The following is a 23,687-nucleotide window of genomic DNA, read 5'->3' as shown; positions in this document are numbered from 1 at the left end:
GTACAAGTGTTAGACCTTCAGCTTCTCAGTCAATAAAAGTAGCATCTAGTTTCTTTTCCCACATTTCAAATATCTTTTATTAAAAAGTTTTAATTGATGATAAATATTCTCTTGGATACTTCAGCATGCCCATAAATAAAATACATAATATATACAAGCATTTTTCACCATTGGTATTTTAAGCCATGATCAACCTTGAGTTTTCTTTGGATGTTTGTGCTGCCATTCTTATAAAGAACTATAAATGTTATGGCTCATTCATACCGAAATGTTCTTATATGCTGAAGTGTTTCTATCAGTCAAGGTTAATTTTGCACTTAGCATCTTGTTCAGTTATACAACACCCTCACCTTTATGTTTCTAGGACATATTCTGTATTTTCAAAACAGAATAAAAACTTTCTATACTTAAATATTTGTGCTGGTAATTGCATAATTACTATTTCCTTTATAGTAGTTATAAAAGTTTCATTCATAATGCATATAATACTTGAGGGTCTACTAGGTGTTAAACACTTCCCTAAGTTTTATAAGTACATAGAAAACATAATAGATAATGTATATCTTGAAGTTGTTGCTCTCATAAGGAGAGATAATGAATAGCTAAAATATGTAGTTATTATGCTAATCTTGGAAATAACTGTGGCTTAAGTTGGTGAGTGCATAAGACCATAGGGAGGAAAGTACGATGAGAAGATGAGGGGATAGCCATGAATGCTTGATTTGAAAGACCTGCCGACTTCCCCCAAATTATACCTCCAAACCTCTCAAATGACTTCTCTGAAAAACTGATAATTTTACAATCCTGTCAAGAAAGAATAAACATTATGGAGTGCACAAAGTGCCTTAGAACATCTAATCTTTATACTAGGCTAAATTTGCTTAGATTCACCCGTAGGAATAGGGAGGAAAGTCACTGAAAATTTATACCCATAGCAATATAAGCAGTTGATTGAGGTTTGCAGTTTTGTGACAGAACAAACATTTGATCATGAGATGCCACATCCCATATCTTCCAAAGTACAAGGAATGGTAAGAGTTGAAATGTTTAAGCGTTCATGTTCTTCAGTGGTAAGTAACTAGTAGGTTTTATTTAATTTAAAAACTATAATTTTCTTGTAACCTTGTTTTTCCATGTATTATTTCTGGAAGGAACAAACTAAACTTTAAACATAACAACAAGCATAAAATAACACTTTCTCCCTGCCCAGAGGAATAGAAAGGCTAGCTCAAAAAAAAAAAGTGAAGTAAACACTGCTTTCACATGAAAACATTTTGTTAATGTTAAAAAGAGACTGAATTCATTTCTCAAATAACAAACAGAAGGACATTTGGAAAAACTTGAATGGCAGGAAATTGTAAGAGAGAGAGCCCCGGGAAAGGGTGTTTTAAACCAGAGTTATTTTTAAATAAAAAACATTTAGGACTATTTGTTTGAAACTCTATTGAGGTAAGACAACAGCCAAAAGGTTTTAGAAGTCTAATCAGACTGTGCTCCAGAGCCTTGAAATGAGTTACTTAAACTGATACAGAAATCAGAATTTCAATCACCAATGATAGGGAATGATGTATTCTGCCAAGCATCTATTTTTGACCACCAAAGATGCTCACATATTAACCCATATCATCTGGCTGCTTGGTATTTTCAGATCATGAATTTTTAGATGCTATGGAGTGATGCTGCATGAAAGGACATCTAGATTTCCTCTTTGCTGAAATAAACTATGGGCCCTGTTCTGTAGTAGCCATGTGTACACAAATGCTCCTTTAGAAAGTCTTTCTGGGAAGATAGAAACAGTTTCCATTGGGCTGTGAGGTATCATTCAGTGCACAACTTAAGAACTAAAGTTATAGTATTACAATAGTTTATTGTTTTGTAAAGTATACATTAGCTTAGCTGTAGAAAATAGTATTCAGATTACTATGCTTAAACATGAATTACAGGTTATTGTGGGAGACAAAACATTAAATCTAGGCTTAATTTTTAACAATGAGAGTTTGGACAATAACAGTACATAGATAAATACACCACAACGATGGTGATATCACTCTGTATGCTGTCAATATGCTGCTCTGATTGGTTGACAAATAAAATGCTGATTGACCAGGCAGGAAGTATATGCAGGATAAGCAGACAAGGAGAATTCTGAGCAAGGAAGGCTGAGTCAAGAGATGCCAGCCTGCTGTCCAGGGAGCAGCATGTAATAGCACACAGGTAAAGCCACAGAACACATCATGACATGTATATTAACAGAAAAGGGCTGAGTTTAAGTGTAAGAGCTAGTCAGTGGTAGGCCTGAGCTAATGGTCAAGTAGTTATAATTAATATAAGCCTTAATATAAGCCTCTGTGTGTTTACTTGGGTCTGAGCAGCTGCGGACTGGGCAGAACACAGAAAAACTTCCAGCTACACCACAAAGTTATAGCCATTTTGTTCAATACTCTTTATGGTCCGTGACAATGCCTGTCATTTAGTAGGTACTCAATATATATTTATTGAATGAACAGATGTGATGTATATGAGTAGAAAAGTGATCTACATATTCATAAAGTATGTAATGGAACATGACACATAATGAGTGATTCATGAGTCACCTCCTTGTTTGCAGCTCAGTGCTGTGTTCAGTGGTGCTAGCCATCAGATACTGTGATGCACAGAAATTATGAGAGAAGACAGAAAATCTCTCCTTCTACCGTTTTTTCCATTTTTCACTTGCTTAGTTTCTGAGTTTGTCCAAATTTGTACTAGCAGAGCTTAGAGATAAAAGATAAGATCTGTCCTTAGTGAAGATAGCATACCCTGATGAAGACAGACAGACAGACAAGCTGTTAAATTAGATGAGACAAGTGATACAACAGGTTGTGTGCGTGTCTGTGCATGTGTACCACTGTGTCAGAGTCTGTTGTATCTGATTTGTCTCCTGGCTCCTAAGATAAACTGAGTAGGGATGAATCTACTAAATTTATCTCTAATGATAATGCTGATTCTGAACTTACTTCCAATTTTACTCTAAAAATGATCCTCAACTGAAGAGTGGATAAAGAAGACGTGGTACATGTACACAATGGAGTACTATTCAGCAGAAAAAAAATGTCATCATGAAATTTGAAGGCAAATGGATGGAACTAGAAAATCATCCTGAGTGAGGTAACCCAGACTCAGAAAGACAAACATGAAATGTACTCACTCATAAGTGGATACTAGTTGTAAAGCAAAGGATAACAAGACTACAACCCACAGCTCCAGAGATGCAAGCTAACAAGGATGACCCTAAGAGGGATGCTTGAAAATGCAATAATTAAGAGACTGTTCCCTTGTTCATGACTTTTTTCAGTGAATTTTTAAGTTTTCACATTACTATATATAGCTTTCAAGAAAAAAAAATATGGCCAGGTAGTGGTGGCACACATCTTTAAACCCAACACTCAGGAGGCAGAGCCAGGCAGATCTCTGTGAGTTCGAGGCCAGCCTGGTCTACAGAGTGAGATCCAGGACAGGTAGCAAAACTACACAGAGAAACCCTGTCTCAAAAAGAAATAAGAAACTGATTCTGTGCATTAAGTTAAATCACATTTTAAATGTATGTTTGCTTTTGCTTTGCTTTGACATAGTAGAAAATTGTTTGGTTTTTATTTTTCTTGGAATTTCTCTGTTTCCTTTAACCTGTTGCTTGTTAGTGTTGTGTTTTCCTTATATTTTATGATTCTCCTTCATATTCCTCTACCATGATGTCTGTAGGATATGATACACAATTATTGGATCCACTTAAGCAATATCAAGAACATATTTAGTTTTGGTTTAGCAGAATACAGTTGAATGGTTCACAGTAATGTGAGGATGTAGGTAAATGATTGCTAGTTATGAATAGCTTTCAAAAATAATTACGGGATTTACTATGCAACCTCTCTAGGACATTCTGACAAGGACAGGATTATGCTGAAATATGTTTTTGTCCTCTGACTTTCAGCACCAGAAAAAGTAGTAAGGATAAAAAGTGAAATTTGTGAGGCCAGAAGCTAGATCGTTATCATAAATATTCTAATTATTGGAAGTATAAAAGTGTGGTTTCCAACTTTTAAAACAACTAACAGTAACAGCAAAATATATTTTGATCAATCATAGTTCTATTTTATAGAACCTATTATGAAATAACTTTCATTTTAAAAAGACAAAGCAAAAGTGTAGAAAACTATTTTAGAGTCTTTTAAGCAATGAATTAAAAACATTATTTTTCTAGCTGTTTTCTGGTATTTCTCAGCTTCTTAATCATTTTAGGCCTTTGTGATAGTTTTCATATCTTGAATTAACAGATATGAGAGTTTTGTTTTAAAATTGTCCCACCATAGCTTATAAATTTCTGGACTCATATAACCTGGACATCTTAGGCTAATACACGGCATGTGTTTTCATGTGCTCAGGAATTATTTTTGTTTGTTTTTGTTGTTCTTCCTCCCATTTTTTTTTTGTTTTTGGGTATCAAATGTAGGAACCAAGGGCCTTGAGCATATTAAGCTATTTGTTTTCCTTTACCCAGTAGGCGACATAGGCTGCCAGTATGTGCACGGGTATAAGGCCATCTACTGAAGCATGGGTAGTCCCCCAGGCCTGCAGCCATGAAGAAAACTAATTCTCTCTCCCTGGGCAGCTATCAGTTATCAATAGCTCCTGAACTAAGTGTCGGACTTGGTGAAACCCTTCTTATCTTTTCTTGATTTGGTCTTGTGAATATTTATGCCTTTGGTTTGCTTAGAAACTATAAAATGTATCCTAAGAGGCAAGAAAACACTCAGTGGAAAAGGGATGGCATGGACAGAAGAAACAGGGTTCCCCCAAAAGCAGCCTTTGCTTTGTAATAATGGAGAAATAAAAGGGAAAACATGAACACTGACTTGTAACTGTATCACATACGTAACTCAGAAAACACATTAAGCTCCCCCAAACCTCCTTATCTGTACAGGTGAAATATGACCTTGAAATATTCAACATTATTGTGAAAATTAGAAATAATAGTAGTGGGCAAACTTGATTAAAATGTGCAGTTATTACAAATATTGGTGATGGGGCTCTGTCATATAGCAATTCTCCCATTAGTTGAACTTGTAACTGCACAGCTGTGGAATTCTGTGAGTTCTCCAGTGGCCAGGATACTTCTCTCCTGTTTAATGCCACAATTACACTCCTTAACAAATTGCTTCATAGAGACTATGGCTTAAAAATAATTACTTACTGATCGGATGAATGAGTGTATTATTAATTGATACAATTAGTTTGAAATAAAAAAAAACAAACGTGGGTGATATACTTTTTTAAACATTCTCATGGTGTCCCTTTTATTTTACTTACTCAATAGCAAAATGATAACAATAATAATTTACTGTGTATCAAATACTATCCTGAGAACTATACCAAGAAGTATCTGCAATCTTCTGAGTTAGAGATTATAAGTATTTGCCAATGTTTTTATGAAGGATTAACTAATTGTCTAAGTCCTACCCAGCTATGAAGATGTTGGAACCAATTCCTACATGTATTAATCAACGGGACGCATATTTCATTGCAAGTGAATAAGATAACCCACTGCTGTGAATGCCTGAAATGCTTTAGTCAGTCCTTAATTATTCTGGTCTCAGATAAGTTTCATCCACTTATGGAGAATTTGTCATAAAAACAAAGAAGGGGATTATAGGAAAAGATATAACTTATAATTCATTTTCTGGGGGGAAATTTTACTTTTTAAAATGATGCTATCATTTTCTTTATGAGGATTAGACAAAAAATACATGGGCTCAAATCAATGCAGTGATTTCTGACATGCTTGGCTTTTCTCATGCCGGAAGTAAGAGCAATGTTGTACTCTTTAGTGTCATTCCACACTTCATTAGAGAGGTAACCATCGTGGCTAAGAGTCTTTACATCAGAAACATTAGGCGTTGCTAATGAAAAGGAAAACTCATTACTTGTATTCACTAAATAAGAATGTAAATAGTTTGACTTTATCCTTAGAAGTAAAGAAGGTTGTAATATCTATCGATCTATCTATCTGTCTGTCTGTCTGTCTACAGTTATCTATTCATATATATGAATGTACATATATGCATGTAAAAACAATTTTTTAATAGAGTCCATAAACTTGAAAATGAACAAGTAGGGGCAAACTAGAAGGTTAGGAGTGGAGAAAGAAAGGAGAAAATGCTATAATTTTCACGTCAAAAATAAAATAAATAATGAAAGAAGTGATAGGAAGATGCACATCATGGATTATTCAATTTAGTGCCCTCTCAAGCTTTCTGGGACTTAAACATCAAGAAAAGATAAATAATCTTTGTGTAGTCACAAAATTTGAGAAAAAGTTAAGTATATGTCTAGACTAACTCTCAGTGAGAAAATTTATTTTAAGTATGCAGTTATTTTCAGAAGAATTAACAAAAGGTTTATCTTTTAAATTACATTATTTTCTCATGCCAATACTCAGATTGTTTTTAGTTGAGTTATGAATCTCCAGTCTCATTGTTATTATTTTTGGTTTGTAGAGACACAGGCAAATAAAAAGATTATGAAATAGAAAAAAATTTATGTGGCTAAGTGGAAGACATTTGGAATGCCATGGAATATTGAGGAAATATTTTCCTATCCCATATAACATGAATATATTTGCCCAAGATGAATCATATTGTTTTTGGTGATGAGCCATTGGCCTAATAGTTGGAGAAATAAAAATGGCCAATCTCTCCTAGCAGCAGATGTTTCTCTGCCAATATTGAGATAAACATTTCTGTTACAAACATCTGTCAGAGTGATGTGTCTATAATAGAAATGAGCATCGAGGGTATTAGAATATGCCAATTAGGGAAAATGCTTATTAACTGAAAAACGGTATTTGAAAAGGGACAGAGGTAAAATTTCAATTATAAATCTCAGTTAATATTTACAGTGAAGCATCTTTTATATTGTATGCTACTGCATGTTATCTGCAGGTAGTTAATGTCTTGAGATACTAACGTGTGGTAGAGAATATATCTATTTATGAATTCTGGTCCTATACCTTGCCAAACATCATGGCTGTTTTCTTGTTTTGCAGTTCCGATGGAGGCAAAGAACTAAAACAGTATTTATGAAGAGCTGATCGAAATATTTAACAATTTGGAAAGTAGGTTTTAAATTGAGTCATCCTTTCCTTCAGAAATAGCATGGAACTATACTGTAGAGGTCTAAATTAGGAAATATAAACTTTTTAAAAATGAATTTTTATAGATGTGGAAGGCGGTGACAGGTAAAATTAAGTAGAAAAGAATTTGAATCTCTTTAAACAGCCAATGTTTTCATCTCATTTGTCTTAATGCCAAATTAACATTAAATGATAATAGTAATAGTTTAAAAGATTAGTCTATATAAATGTACCATAAGAGTGCATTTATGTTCACTTATATTGACCATAGAATCATAAAACCTTGTTTGAAGTTTCAGTTCTTCATGTGTGCACATACTTTGGGGGAAAGCTTTGAGATTTGCTTCCGAGTAAATGACCCATGCATTTAAAAAGCCCCGTCACTCCTGTACTTCTGCTAAAATTCTCATTAAATGTCCTAAGCACTCAACAAAACAAAATTGAAACAGGTATAGCTGGTTGTTCACCATTTACTCCCAGACGCACATGTGGACTATGCTTCCGGGCTTGCTACAATTTTCCCATTGGGAAATTGCAAAGAATGATGGTGTCCTTTCAGAACCCAACTTCCAAAAACCTTATATATACAGTATGGGAACTCCATAATATTTAGTCAGCAAATGAATTAAACACAGGGCCAACTCAAAGCTGTAAGAACCCTAGTATTCCCTATCTAGGTCAGTTTTCTTTCATAGTATCTCTGTTTTTCTGTTAATGAAATCAATATTTGAGAACTTGTTAAAGGAAAACATGACATAACTTCTGAAGTTTGTGATTTAGGTGAGGTTAGGAGCAAGAGTCATTGCAATATTGACCACAGAAGGTAGAGAGACTCACAATTGGTCAATATGCAGTGAGTAAGGAATTGTAGAGGGCTCATCTCTAGGAGGGATATATAAATCTTTGACCTCTTCCCAGTGTTCGGGGATCATTGGAGAAGAGAGTGGCCAGAAAGTGTCTAAGAGTCAGAGCTAGTAAAGCTCTGCAGTGCTTTAGTATTTGTCAAGACACGACAGAGCCATTGCACCCATGAATTCAGAGAAGCTGTGATTCTTGCCCAAGGTCTAACTAAGATCAAGCCTTCCTAAAATCCCAGAATGGATAGTGGGGGAGCAGGGGTCTCATGAAGTCCTACCCTTATGTGATTATAAATTGACAATTGTTGGCTTCTGGGGGAGAGTGCATTTCCTTGAGGGATGTAGCTGCTGAGGGGCTACCCATGTTTGTATACTGTTCTACACACATGCTCATAAAAGCAGCACTACATGGACTTAATGGGTCTTTAAAAGAGCACTTGATTGTGGTAGGGAAATGTGGTAGTGGGGAGAGGGGAGTGAATAGTGGATAGACTTCTTCAAAATACATTATATCTATTCATGATATTATCAAAAAATACAAATGAATTCTTCTAAAGACTAAATGTAATAAATTAAAAATCCATTTATTTAATGTATCTTATTTGGTAGCAAAACAAAGTTCTTTAACTAATAGCCTATATTTCCATAATAATACATGTGATTTTAGTCAGTAGAAAGGTAGATCACTGAGGCTACAATACTACTCTACATTCACTCACAGCACAATTTGACATTTTTGAGACTATTAACTAAGTACATCCATTCATAATTCATTAGAATTACAGTTACATCTGTCTGGACACCCATTTTATGAGTTTATCACAGCAGTCACTCAGAGAGATACACTTGAGTAGCAAGATATGTAAGACAAGTCTAATCACATGAGTCATGCCATTTCTGAAAATGTAGATGATGTCTGCAATTCTTTCTTCTTTGCTCTGAAATAATCAAAGGACCAGCTGGAGACATGCTTACTATAGAGGTCTGGTGAGTTTCTACCATGCTCACAGGGTGGCCAGCTGTGCTATAGTTGGTAGAATGCCAGATCCCAGACATGGCGTGATTAAATTCAGTATCCAATCATCATGTTGCAGTGAAATCACAAAATGGTCTGATCGCAGCATGCTCTATCTTCCCAGTGGCACACGTGGTACACATTTGCTATGGAATTTCTAGTGTGAATTTGTGACCAAAATATATTGTTCACACAAGATTTAGTTTCCACAACAAGTTATTTTCCTTTTGTAACTGATTTATATGTTCTACCAGTATTGTGCCTAAAACCCATGCAACAAACTGGATTTTTCATTAATTTGTTAGCATTTTTTCTTACTGTGTTATAATTTTTCTAGATTTTTGTTTACTCTGGTTGTAAACCTTTGTGCATAATATGTAAAAATATCTATTCAAATTTACAGAAAAGACCAAATACATTCTTCAAGATGCAGAGGGAGTATGGTTTTGCTGAGACCCTGAGTTTGGACTTCTTGAATTCATACTGATGATAATTTTTATGTTTTAAAAGCCATATAACTTATAGTACTTAATGGCATCTGTCTTAGGAAGTTAATAATCACCTACAATACTATTTAAGTTATCTAGTTTGGTAAGGAATAAACAGCTTAAATAAGGAGTCACTTGGACTTATGTTGCTCGTTGGCTTTATGTCCCTAGTCTGATTAAATTACAAGTATGCATGCCCTTTCCTGCCTGTGAGTTTGAATCTATCTAGATATAGGAATCTGTATAGAAATGCAACAAAAAGGCAGGATTCAAAAACAAGGAAAAACAAACAAACCAGCTCATGACTGCCTAAACATTAGCTGAGCAAGGGCACTAACAATTGACATGTTAAACTCAATGCGGAAAGCCCTACACAAAGAATTGCAAGCAGCTGAACAATGTTGAGAGTGAGAGAAATCATCACCCCCAGGGACAAGCACACCAATTGGTTTTCCAATATCATACAGGTAATATTATATATGTATACAGTTAACATTTAAAATATACGTATTTAACAAAATTTAATGGAAAAAGAGCATGAATTTTAAAGAAATAAGGAGGGGTATATGGGAGGAAATGGACATGGAAATGATGTAGTTGTAAATCTTAAAAAAAAAAAAGAAATAGGGCTGGGGAGATGGCTCAGCTGTTAAAGGCTAGGCTCACAACCAAAAAAAAAAAAAAGAAAGAAAGAAAGAAATAATGTAAAAACAAAGAACAAAAAAGTATTTTGAAGCACATAGGGCTAATATTTATTAATTTATTTCTCTAATATAAATATTAATTTTTTAATATATACATGTTAACAAGTTGCAAAAAAATGGATTCTGTGGCTCTAGAATATAACAGAAAAAACAGTTATGTTATTTCAATATTATGACCAATGAGATACATAGAAATATTTTAAAAAATATATTGAATCACTTTTATTTCTCCATACCACACTAATTAGAAATAGAATACATTTATTAAAGTCTCTTAACACTATGGACATTAAATAAAATCTATAAAGCTTTGCTGTGGCTGCACTGTTATAGTACTTTTGTTATGAATAATAGTGTATTTGTTGTACATACTTCTTCTAGCTCATTTTTCATATGAGAAAAACACATAAAAATTTACTTTTCCACTGAGACAGCAATCTTTCCCCATATCTCTTCGTATATAAAACAGCACTTTCTACACGGGATGTGTTTACATTACATTCAGGATTATGGAAGCAGGGGGGTGTAAGAGTTACAAGCAAGAAAGTAGGGAGGGGGGTAATTGAAAGAGAGTATTAAAGAGGCCTGTGGTGTGATAAAACTTTCCCTGGGGAGACACTACCCTCACAAGTACTCTCCCCAGATAGGAAGCTTAGGATAGACACAGATAACCATGTGTTACATTGAGTTACATTAGTGTTACTTGCAGGAGTATGGGCGAGGGGTTACTTAGATGAGCAGAAGTGACTTGCAGACAGCTGCATAATCAAGGCCCACCCCAGGATGGGTGATAGCTCACAAAAGCAAGGAAACCTGCAGCACATGGTGTCGCTGTGAGGCAGCTCAGTTTGATGGAGAGTGTCCTTTTCAAGTGACGTGGTTCTAAACCTCTTCCAGGCAGCTCAGCTGCATTCTGCTTCGCCCAGGGAGCTGGTCTGGTTCCCGGGTCTTCACTGAAGCCTGGCTTATCTGACAGTCTTCTTTGCAGCTTTTATTACTTAGCCTGAGAAGGAGGGGCCTAGTGGATATGCTCAGTTTCATGAACTTCCTGAAGTAATTTTGAGTTGTTTACCTCTCTGCTTAAAGAGCTTCCCTGAAGTATGGAATGTTTCAATCTAGGTAGGAGATGATTGTTAAACAACAAACCCTCTGTTAGCTATGGTATGAGTCTCTTCTTGAATTCATATGTACAGTACTGTGACAACGGTGACTATTATTATGCACTGGAAATTTGCTAACAGATTAGATCTATATTCTCTCACAAGAAAGGTATATGCGAGAGGAATATGTTAGTTAACTTGATGCTGGTGATCATTTCACAATGTACACATATGCCTAACCATCATGTTTCATGTCTTAAAGTTACACAAATTTTATGTTTCAAATATACCTCGTTAGAGTTGAAGAGGGAATTCATTATTTCTGATTAATTGATAGAGAACCAGTGGGGATGATCTATCCCAGTGAAAGGTGATCATAGAAAAATAATAAAAGATCTTATGAGTTGACAGCTTAGTAAAACAGCTTGACTCATAATGAGGACAGCCTGTTTTGAATTGTTGACAAATATATCTGAGTCCCCACCCCAAATCCTTCCATCATTATGTTTCCCATTAAGAAGTTCAGCATCACCCATACAGTTATAGACATTGTTCATCTTCTCACATCTCCCATCAGTTTCTTCTGACTGTTTTCCCTTTTCAACCCTGAAATCTTTCTGATTTTTTTCATGTTTTGCTTTAACCTTCTCTTCCTGCATGATACATGCAATTTGCACCTATTTATTTTTATTTTACTTATGCATGTGTGTTTGTGAATTTATGGTATTTTTTGCTTGTGTCCATGGAGGCTAGAGGAAGATGTATATCCCCTTGAGCTGGACTTCCAGGCAGTTATAAGCTGTAGGATTTGGGTGCTGAAAACTGAATTCAGGTCGTCTGGAAGAGGAGCAAGTGCTCTTAATCACTGAGCCATCTCTCCAGCCACAAATGTCTAACTTTCTATTAAGATCTGTGTTTGGATGGACAATGTAAAACTCCCAAACTGAGCGTAGCATCTTGTCTCTAAGAATGCTGCTTCTCATATATCCCCATCATAATATATCAGGTGCTACACTCATGTGTCCTTATTATAACATACTTCACACCAGGCCTTGTCCATAATTATGATAGATTCCACATTATTTGTGGTGTTGTGTAGAAGACTGGCCTTCATAGGCTCATGTGTTTAAATGCTTAGTCATCAGAGAATGTCATTACTTCAGCAGGATTAATAGGTGTGGCCTTGTTGGAATAGTTGTGGCCTTATTGAAGGAAATGTGTCACTAGGGGGTGGACTTTGAGGTTTCAAAAGCACAAACCCAGCCCAGTGGTTCTCTCTTCCTGCTGCCTACAGATTCAGATGTAGAATTCTCAGCCACTTCTCTATCACCATGTCTGCCTGCATGCCATACTGATGATGATGGATTAAACCTCTGAAACTGCCAGAGTGCCCCAATTTAATGCTTTCCTTTATGAGTTGCCATGGACATGATGTCTCTTCACAGCAGAAGAACATTGACTAAGACATTGTTTTTTTATTGTTTTATTTGCTATTTGAGGATGAGCCTGGAGTCTTGTAGATACTACTTATGAGTTATATGCCAATCCCCCTTAAAAATTTTTGAGATAGGTCTCCTTGTAGTGCCCAGGCTGGTCTTCTACCTTTTCTGCAGGAACATCTTGAACAAGTGGTCTTCTTGTGGTGGCCTTTTGTCAATATATATTTAGGATCACAGACCTGCATCAATAGGCTGAGCTTAGCTGCTACTCTAACAGTATTTTGTTACTTGACCATTCCTGTTTTTAACTCAACCACTGTTCTAGTCCAAATTAACATCTTTTATGGTTTGGCTCTCTCCTCTAGACTCCAAGGTCTTCACTTTTTCAGCTCTTTCCTCACTTAATTGCCTATAAACGTGTCAGTAGTTCTATAAGAAAACACTTTTAAATGTGTTCACCTGACATCCTGGGATTGAATCAAGGCCATCATGCTTCTGCCTTTATACCTCAATTTCAGTCTCAACTTTTTCTCTAAGTGCAACAGTTATATGGATCTTTTAGTAAGTTTTAAAATGTTCAAACTTATCTACTCTGTCTTTAATTCTTATTCTTCTGTTTTTTTTCTGCCAATGTATATTGTCCTCAAATTGAAGATGTCTTCTAAAGCTTTATTGCTTTATTTTTCTAAGGATATTTTCTGATTACCCCACCACAAATACCAGTTTTTGTCCAAGTGCTTACAAAGTTTCTTTTTAAAAAAGTTTTTAATTCTCTCTGTCTCTGTCTATTTGTCTCTGTCCCTGGTCTTCCTCTGTCTCTCTGTCTCCTGTCTCTCCCTCCCTGTGTGTGTGGGTGTGTGTGTGTATGTGTGTGTGTGTGTGTGTGTGTGTGTGTGTGTGTGTGTGTGTGTGTGTGTGTATCTGTTTTGACCTACATGCATATGAAAACATTGCCTACAGAGAGCGGTCAGAGGTATCAGATCTCCCTGGATCTCTATAGCTGGAATTTACAGCTGGCTGTGGTCCACTAGACAAGGATGCTGGGAGCCAAACTTGGGTCCTTCACAAGAGAAAAACTTGCTCTTAATCACTGAACAATTTCTCTAACCCATTACAAAACTTTAAAAATACCTCTTACCATTTCTTAAAATCGAATAGTTTTATGTTTTATTCTATGTATCTTATACTATAATTTATCTCTGTAAGACAGGGTCTCATCTTGCTGACCACAGTAATCCCATTGTCTGGAAGAGTAATCCCATTGTCCAGAAGAGCAATCCTATTGTCTGGAAGAACTTTAATAATTATTTGTTGAATAAATTGTGACATAAAACTGTATTGAACTAGTTAATAACCATCTGTTTTCCTTATTCTTCTTAAAATGTAATTTATTTTCTATCTCTGTATTTTGAAAAAACATCAGCAAAAGAACCACAGTTAATAGATTTTGCCTTTTTACAGTTTTATTTTTAATTAAACATATTAGTCCATGCTTGATATAATAAACAGGCTTTCTTTTACTGGAGAGGAGTTTTGCTGAGCACCATCTATAACTAAAATTCCTAAACTTAATCACAAATTAAGAGCTAGCTGGGTATCTTGCAAAATTAAATGGTGCAGGCCCAACTCCAGAATCTTTTATTCAGTGGACCACTTTCATGAATTTCCCTTCCCTTATTTCCTTCTGACATTGTAATGCCCATGTGTTCTTAGTTCTGTTGGTTTTTGAAGCATGGTTTTAGAAGCATTCATGGAGAAAAGATCTAAATAATAACCATCTCCTTTTCTGTTTTCTTCCAGAAGGATTTGCAAAACTTGAGGTGAAATTTTACATTAAAAGAGGATAAGAAAAAGAAAAAAAAAAAAAAAGGCTGGCCCCAACTAAGTGTTGTCAGCTGGAGAACTGAATGGATATTAATGGATTTTAGAGGAAGTGCTTAAAGAGTTTCAGTATTTCAAATCTAAAATTTGGAAGTTGAGAAAACACTGACAAGGGAAAGGTGGAAGGGGAAAGAATGGAGGAATGGGGAGGTGAGGGAGAGAGTAGAGAGAAGAGAAGAAGGGAATAAAAAGATCAAAAAGGAAAGAATTTGAGCCAAATGAGATCGTAACTTATGCAGAGTTTCTAAAAGCACCCAGAATGCGCCAAGTGGGGAAGGAAACCAGTTTGTAGGAACTTGGTATTATGGATTCAGTTTTATTACAGATTAGCTTGGGCTTGTGAACAGAACAATAAATAAAGTAGCAATAATCAGATAAAACCACTACTCCTTGTTTAGAGGCTTTCACATGCTGTGCAGATCTCTTTAACAGAAGTCTGTATTCATCATGTTTTGTAATATAGTTCTGTGTGATTTAAGTAGAACTTTGTTCATTACAGATACGGAGGTTTGTATGTTGTCCATAGTCTAATAGGAATTAAACACTGACTTATGAGGGAACTGTTTAAGAATATAAGACCCCTTTCTCCAAAATTAAATTAGTCACCTTCCCCCCCACATCCCCAAATGTGATGAAGTGTGTGTAATACATATCTACCTGCAGATACACCTAAGGTTAAAGAACTTATTTATATCAGGTAAAATGTGTCACTTTTTATATTGGGCTTTTATTGTTATAGAAATAAACAAGCTCTAGTATAAGCTATTTCAGATGACTACTTGCTTTTTATCACATTATTGTTTTTTTTCTTTAAAAAGTATTTTTAAAATCTCAAGAAGTTTTCAATTAGAGGCATCTTAAGTATCATGTACTGACACCTAAAGATCAGAATATATTTTTATAGCTACATATAGATTATTGGGTTTGGTAGAGACTCAGCACTCTGTAGGATGTCAACTCAAAAAAGATTTATTTTCTTTAATTAATGCCCTCAATTGTACTATGTCAAACCTTGGTAGGTAGCAGTTCTTTTAATGATATCATAGACATGTTTCACACTGTCTTTTACTTAGAGTTGTTAAGGATCATGGTATACTTTATAATTATATACTGAAAACTTTGTCTCATCACAATGCCGAGCTTGATTTGTGGCCTTGGGATTTGAAGTGGGGATGAGTGATCTGTTCCTTTTCTTTCATTACCAAAAATTACACAGAAAACTGTAGAGTGCTCTTCTGGGACATCCCCCTGCCATCTTTCTTATGACTAAATGCTCTGCAAAATAATATGTTTACAATTTAATGATTACTATTTAGCAGTATTTTCTGACTGTCACTTTCCCTATTTCCTTGGATAATGCTGGGGTGTCATCCTTCTCTTGAGTGACAAAAGTTTTTTTAATGAATCATGTGTATAAACTAATTGGAGGTGTTATTAGAGATACCACCACTGCAAAGTTCTTTGGTTACTGTTATTTATATTAATTTAAAAATTATATATTTATCACTACACTATACCTGTTCCATGCTTTGAAAATATTAAATGAATTAGTTTAGTGAAAAATATAGGTGTTATAGGCGTTATAGGTTTCTGTTGCTTAGAGAAACTAAATTTAAGTAGCTTGAGCTCATACTGGCCTGGGGCTTAGAGCACAGCAGCTCTTTTTGTTTGTTTGTTTGTTTGTTTGTTTTTTGAGACAGGCTGGCCTCAAACTCATAGAGATCTGCCTGGCTCTACCTCCCAAGTAATGGAATTAAAGGCATGCACCACCACCGCCTCCGGCGCACAGCAACTCTTATAAGGGAAAACATTTAATTGGGGGTAACTTACAGTTCATGGGCTGAGTGCATTGTCATCATGGTGGGACATGGTGGTATGCAGGCAGACTTGGTGCTGGAGAAGGCACCGAGAGTCCTTCACCTTGAGCCAAAGGCAACAGGAAGAGATCTGTGTCACTGGGTGTCTCACCTTCTTTCAGAGAACAGAGAACTCAAAGCCTACCCGTACAGTGATACACTTCCTCCAACAAGGCCACACCTCCTAATAGTCTTTACGAGCTTATGAGGGCCATGTATGTATGTATGTTCAAACTGCCACATCAATGAACAAAAACAAAAAGTGAATGCTTTTTACAAAAGACTAAAGAGATCTGAAGATTTAGTGGCTACAAAATGACAGAAGAATGGAAATCCTCAGATCAGCCGATAATTGGGTGTCCACTGAAGCCTTATTCTTGTTCTCGAACAGAATGGCTTCTTATTAACAGGCTAAACATTTGGGTGAAAGAATGTTGCCAAAAGACTACTCCTTTGCATTTGGTCAGAGGACTCTAAGTCAGCATATCACACAGATGCTAGCCCAGTTGTTTTTGCTATAGTATTTGTCCCATTACCTAAGCCATGAGCCCAATGTAAGTGACCATCTATTGAAGAGTCGATAAAGAAATGTGGTTGTACACACTGGAATGTTTATGTGTCATAAAGAACAGAGTTATGTTTTTTACAGGAAAATGGATGCAATTGGATATAATCTTATATAGTCTCAGAAAGACAAATGATGGATTTTTAACAGTTGTGAATCCTATTTATGCAGGCACATAAAAATCACAAGTGTATACATGACATGAAAGTAGAAGTAAAGCCCTACAGTTGGACAATAAAGGAGACCACTAGGAAGAGGAGAGGGGGAAAAAGGGATTGTGGGGGTGATAATAAACTCAAAGTGCCTTTGCATGAAAATGGCCTTATGAGTTCCTGTACCATAAGTAATGAATCTATGCCAATTTAAATATTATTTAAAAAGACATAGTCTCCTCTTGGATAATCCTTAGCTTGAATGACCTCCAATAATACAGAATTTCTCAGATTTTATAAGACTTGCCTCAGAGAAATGCTGTTTCTCAACACTATTTCCATTGTAGGTGAATCAAAGCAGAATTTCTCACAGACACACCCAAGTGTTACTCTCATTAACTCCTCAGAAAAATCTAGGAAATTCCTTTTTTTTTTTTCTCTACTGCTCAGTGACACTTCATAGTCCTTTATCTATGAGCTTTCTGGAGAAGTTAACCATCTGCCCGGCTGCAGCCTCGGCTGGTTTCAGAAGTCATGTAGCAAAAGATTAGAGAGAAATTCAAATGGAAACAGACAGCTGCTAAATGTTCAAATATGTACAGCAGGTTAAGAAGCAGGAAATTAGATCCTGTAATTACCAGGGCAGTCTGGTTTTACAAACGAGAATTAGGGTTATTTATTTCTTAGATCTACGGCATGCCACTGTTAACATTTGACATCTAAATATTTGATTCATTTTTGAAATCTTCTTGTATATCATACAAGGCTTATTTTTTATAGGTGGTCACATAGTTTTTTTCAAGATATTTTATAGAATAAATCATCTTTTTTCTATTAATTTTAGATCTAGAAAATATATCATGTACTTATTAAGATTTATTGCTTGATTTTTTTTTACACTAATGGTTTGTTGGTATATTAATACACTGTCTTGTTTTAATTTTGGAAACCTAGAAGCATACTTAATAATGTGCTTGTATGGTTCCTCACTTAAGTAATCTCTGACATGTAGAATTTTCCTACCAGTAATGGTAATATTTTAATTTGATCTTCAGAACATTCTATTTAGCTTTGGCTATATTTTACTATTGTATTGTTAAATATAAATTATTACAATCTTCTATGAGTATATTATTTTTAGTAATTCTTAATGTTAACATTTAGTGTTTAATAGACAAAGGCATTTCTGCTTACCTTTATTTCTAGGTAAAATATTTGCGTCCTCCTTTAAATAATATTTTTCTTCAACTATATCATTTTTCAAGGGCTGGACAAGTTCTTTTGTCGAATTCTCAGACAATTTCATGTATGTAGAAATGTGCTTATCACTTTCACACCCCCTCTCTTATATCCCTCCTTCCATTATGGATATCCCCTCCTCCTCACTGATCCTCTCCCACATTCACATCTTTTTTTGTGACTAATTGAACTTAACCAGGAACATCTATTGACCATCTATTTGGAACTATCCATGGGAACCTGGTGGACTCACCTGTGAGTGCACAAGAGAAGACAGCCATGTTTCCACTTTGAGAATCTCCTGGTAGTCAATAGTTCAACGAAAAGAAGCAGGAGCCCATAAGGCCTATCCCCATGCACGCCTCACCATTGACAGTGTCATTGAAATAAAATTTCCTTTTTTTATTTTATGTGTATGGCTGTTTTGTTTGTATATATGTCTGTGCACTACATATGTTCAGTGTCCCTAGAGGACAGAAGAGGGTGTTCCATACCCTGGAACTGGACTGGCAATACTATGTGAGTGCTGGGAGTCAAATCTGCATTGTCTTGGAGAATAGCCAGTGCCCTCAACATCTGACTCATCTTTCCAGCCCCATGATAGGCTTGTTTAGGTACAAATATAGGCAACCACAGATGTTGGGGATACATAACAACAATTCTGTCACACCTGGAAGACAGGACTTTACCATACGCCTTCCCATCTTCTGTCTCTTATGTTCTTTCCACTCCTTCTTCAGTAATGTTCTCTGAACCTTGGAGTGGGTGGGTTAAAATGTCTTGTTTAGGGCTGAACTCTCAAGTATTAATTTACTTTCAGCACCCAAAGCATCTGGGCATCCCTTCATTTATGGCCATGCATTGTAAGAGAGATTCTTTTGTGATTAAGGCTGAGAGCAACACTTGCCTTGGGGTACAAACACAAATATTGAGAGAGATGTGTGCTTCCATGTAAACTCAGTTACACAAAAATAATAATTTTTCCATTAAAACTTATGACCTCACAGGGGATTTTGACAGCATTTTCAGTATCAAGTTTGGATAGCATCCTTTAATGTGGGCCTCAGAACCAATCAGAGAGAAGTTGGTTACCCTTATAAAAATGCCGTGCCACTATTGTACAAGTAGGCACATATTACCTGGGTGGTTATTATTGTGCTTTTTAGGGTCACAGTTGGACAGGACTGCAGATGGTGTTTTTTCCTCAATAGTCTAAATACCATCTTCTGGCACTTGGAATGTTAACCAACAGAGATGAATCTTCCAGCTCAGTTTCACCTTGGTTCCTCTTACCATGCATCCAAAGGTATATGTTATCTTCGGCAATAGTGTCTTCCTGTATTTTTTCCAGTGTCTTGCTTGTTGATATGTAGAAAGGCTACTTACTTTTTATGCTTTACTTTTTCATCTTGCTACTTTTCTGAAGCAGTTTAAATTTTATTGTGGAGTCTTTAGGGTCTCTCATGGAGACAATCACATAATTGGCAAACAGGGATTCTTTTATTTTTTTTTCTTTGTGTATGTCGAACCATTCCTGAATCTCTAGGGTGAAACTAAACTAATCATGGTAAATTATCTTTTTGATGTTGGCCTGTAGTTGGTTTGTAATAAATTTATTGAGAATTGTTGCTTTTATTTCAGTTGGTTGTGCTGGTCTACTCTTTTCTGTATCTGTTGTATTCTATCAGAATTTTTGTATTACATTAAAACTGGCTTTATGAAAAGAGTTTGGAAGTGTGTCTTCTATTTATTTAGAATGAATAACAAGTATTGATTGGAGATATTCTTTAAAGATCTCGCAGACTTCTACTGTGAATCCTTGATCTGGGCTTTTATAATATATATATATATATATATATATATATATATATATATATATATATATAAAATTTCTCAGTCCCCCTGCTCATTATAGGATGTTTACAATATTGATTTCATATTAGTTTAACTTGGTAGAATAGATTCATCTAGTCATTTATTTTATGTTCCCAACCTAGTGGAATATCGATTTTAAAGTAAACTCTGATGATTTTCTGAACTTATTTGATATCTGTTGTGATGACTCATTGTTTATATATAATTATATGAATTTAGTCTTTTCAATCATTCTATTTTAATTAATTCACAAGTAAAACATCACACATCAGGCTACACAGCTCAGAACTACACTCTATCTATCTAAGTGAACTCCTGTAACAATATTAAAGTCATTCTGAAGTACTAGAGCTTCATTTGAAGTTTCTATCAATTTTCATGGACTTATCTACCCCCCCAAAATAAAAAATAACTATAATATATTTCATAATAGAAAAACAATTCATTTTATATCCTCTTTTATGCCCAGTGTGTCTTTTTGTCTTCATTTCATCCTTCCTCATCAACTATTACCCTTATTTGATGTACATTCTTGGTCTTTCTAAATTTCATACTTACAGTTCTTTACATATAAACAGGTATGCATTATAGAATATGATCCAGACTTAAAGGAGAACATGCTGGGGTCTCCCCCACTCAATCTGGACTACAATGGTTAATATTATACATTTTAAGTACATTAATTTTCCTCCCAAATATCTTGATTCATTTTCTTTACAGGTGGATAATATTACATTTGTGATTTCAGATTAGTTTAGCTAAGGATTTTCCAGTCTTATGTAATCATTTCAAAGGTTCAACTCATTAACATTTATATTTTTATTGTATTTATATATATTATCATGGTATTTCTCTTTAAACCTAACATAAAAATTTAAATTACAAGTGTATTATATTTAATATATCCTCTTCTTTATGTAATAAAATCATATTTTGTAATGCATTTCTACAATAATTCATTAGATCTTCTTCCTTATATTTTAAATTGAATTATCTTATTCTGATATTCATAAATGATATTGATGTGAAGTATTTGTGCAGTACTTAAAAGATTTTGGTAACTGTCACGGTTGCTTTGAAAAAATTCACTGTTTACTTTCTAAATTATAGTTTACATATGGCTAAATGAATCATCAAATCTGTGGTCTAGGAGAAATTAAATTGATTATAGATAATTGGTTGCTATTTTGTAAATTTCCACTTGTTTGAGAGAGTGTGGCCTTACAGATTCTCCTGAGGAAACTGGATTTTTAGAGTTTTATTGCACCTGGAATTCATTTGACAAAAATCTATTAATTTTGTACAGATTATCAAATCAATTTTGATACTAAACCATAAAGATTTTGTTGCTCTTATGTTTATTACCTTAAATTTTCCACATTTAAAAGTTTTATATATTTTTTCCTTTGTTTGTAATTAGGTTGGCTTATAATTTGACTGTATGTATATTTAGGGAAAGAACGTTAACATTTTCTAGGATGTATTTAGGTTTATACTTTCATGTTTCAACCGTAATCATTTCTTCAATGCTTTTGCATTTCTTTGGCTTTCTAAGTTAATTTGTTTTCTAACATCTGAATTAGGTGGTTAATTTATTTCACTTTGTATATATAATCCATGAATTCTTTATTATTGTTTTAGTGGTATATTATGCTGTTGTATATTTTCTAGATCTTTTCTAAATCTTGGTTTAATTACCGGTATAGTAGACAATTATTTAAATAAGATTTTATTAATTTTCATTTGATAAAATATTGGGCATTCTAATGTGAGCATATATATTTTCCATTATTTTATTCCCCTTTGCTGAAATAACACTATCTAGACAGCATTTATATTTTGTGACTTAGGGGTATTTTTGTTATGAAGGTTCTAGTCATGTTTATTTATGCAAGCATGAAAAACACATTCTGCCTTCTCTGTTTTCATGTAGAGTTCAACATAATTTGATGAAATCTGTTACATTTCTTGTATGCATTATATATTTCTTTACTTTTGAATATTATTTCTATTATCATTATCCACTTTTATGGTTGTCTTAGTTAGGGTTTCTATTGCTGTGAAGAGACACCATGATCATGGCAACTTCTATAAAGGAAAACATTTCACTGTGGCTAGCTTAGAGGTTTATAGTAAGAAGCATGGCAAAATGCAGCTAGACATGGTGCTGGTGAGTTAGCTAAGAGTTCTACACCAAGACTGGCCGGGAGCAGGTAGAGAGAGTGACATTGAGCCTGGCTTGAGCATCTGAAACCTCAAAGCCCACCCTCAGTGACACACTTCTTCCAACAAGGCAACACCTATGCCAACAAGGCCTAATGGAGCCACTCCCTATAAGACTAAAAGGGGCCATTTTCTTTCAAACCACCGCAATGGTTAAAATATAACTTTTCAGATAATTTTTTCTCTTTTACTTGAATTTTTTAAAAAATTTCTGAGTATTTTGTATATTATAAATATTAACTCCAAAGACAAGAGTTGGAAAATATTTTCTTTTCTCTAAATTATTTTTTCCAATTGCTAGCTGTGTTTAATTCTCTGTAAGATGTATTTTTAATTTGATATTATCCCACTGTAAGATGTTGCTTCTGTTACTGGTGCATATAGAATCCTTTCATTACCATCATTATCTTTATGATAATTTTGAATACTTATCTTCAGTTTTATTATAGTGGTTTCATTCTTTTGTCTTACACTGAGCTCTGAGTTATTTTGAGTTGATCTTCAGTTGTGTTGAAAGATAGCATGCCATGTGTTAACCTTCTGCTTAAGAACATCCACTTTTCTTAGGACTATTTGTTAAATTGGACATTCTCCAACATCTGTTTTTTTCACTGTTTCTCAACAGTCAAATAGAGATAAACAGGTTTATATTTGAAACTCTGTTTTTTCCTGTTGGTCTCTGTCTTTGTTTTTATGTCAGTTATCATGGTGTTAAATTAATGTAGCTCTGGAGGATGTGGAGGATATTTTCGTCACTCAGATTGCTTTTGTCTTCCTATGTGCATCACAAGATGATTCTGTGACACATATCAATGGCATTGAATGAGGTCTACACTGGAACTGTAAATTGCTTTTGTTAAAATGTCCATTTTATGTTAATTTTTTCCATTCATGGACATGAGAAACTTTTCCCTTTTTTATGGGCATTTCTTCATTTTCTTTCACTTCTGTTTTATAATTTTTATTTCAGTCTTTCATTTCTTTGATTCAGTTATTCTCAGATATTTTATTTTTTTTAGAACTCATGTGAATGAGATTGTCTTCAGTATGTTTTTCTCAGTAGATTCATTATTGGTAATGTGGAAAAGCTCCATTGCTCAACAGCTATAAATTATAATAGCTCCAGAT

At 34.7% G+C, this 23,687-nt stretch overlaps 1 long non-coding RNA gene across 2 annotated transcripts in view; it reads right to left on the bottom strand.

Annotated features, from left to right (window-relative positions):
- LOC121823739 (uncharacterized) overlaps positions 1–23,687 on the bottom strand; it is a 71,022-nt gene that overhangs the window by 2,028 nt on the left and 45,307 nt on the right. The gene's annotated exons all lie outside the window — the stretch shown is intronic.

This window comes from Peromyscus maniculatus, chromosome 18, assembly GCF_049852395.1.
Source record: "Peromyscus maniculatus bairdii isolate BWxNUB_F1_BW_parent chromosome 18, HU_Pman_BW_mat_3.1, whole genome shotgun sequence".
Taxonomy (NCBI): Eukaryota; Metazoa; Chordata; class Mammalia; order Rodentia; family Cricetidae; genus Peromyscus; species Peromyscus maniculatus.
This window is presented reverse-complemented; position numbering and strand designations above follow the sequence as displayed.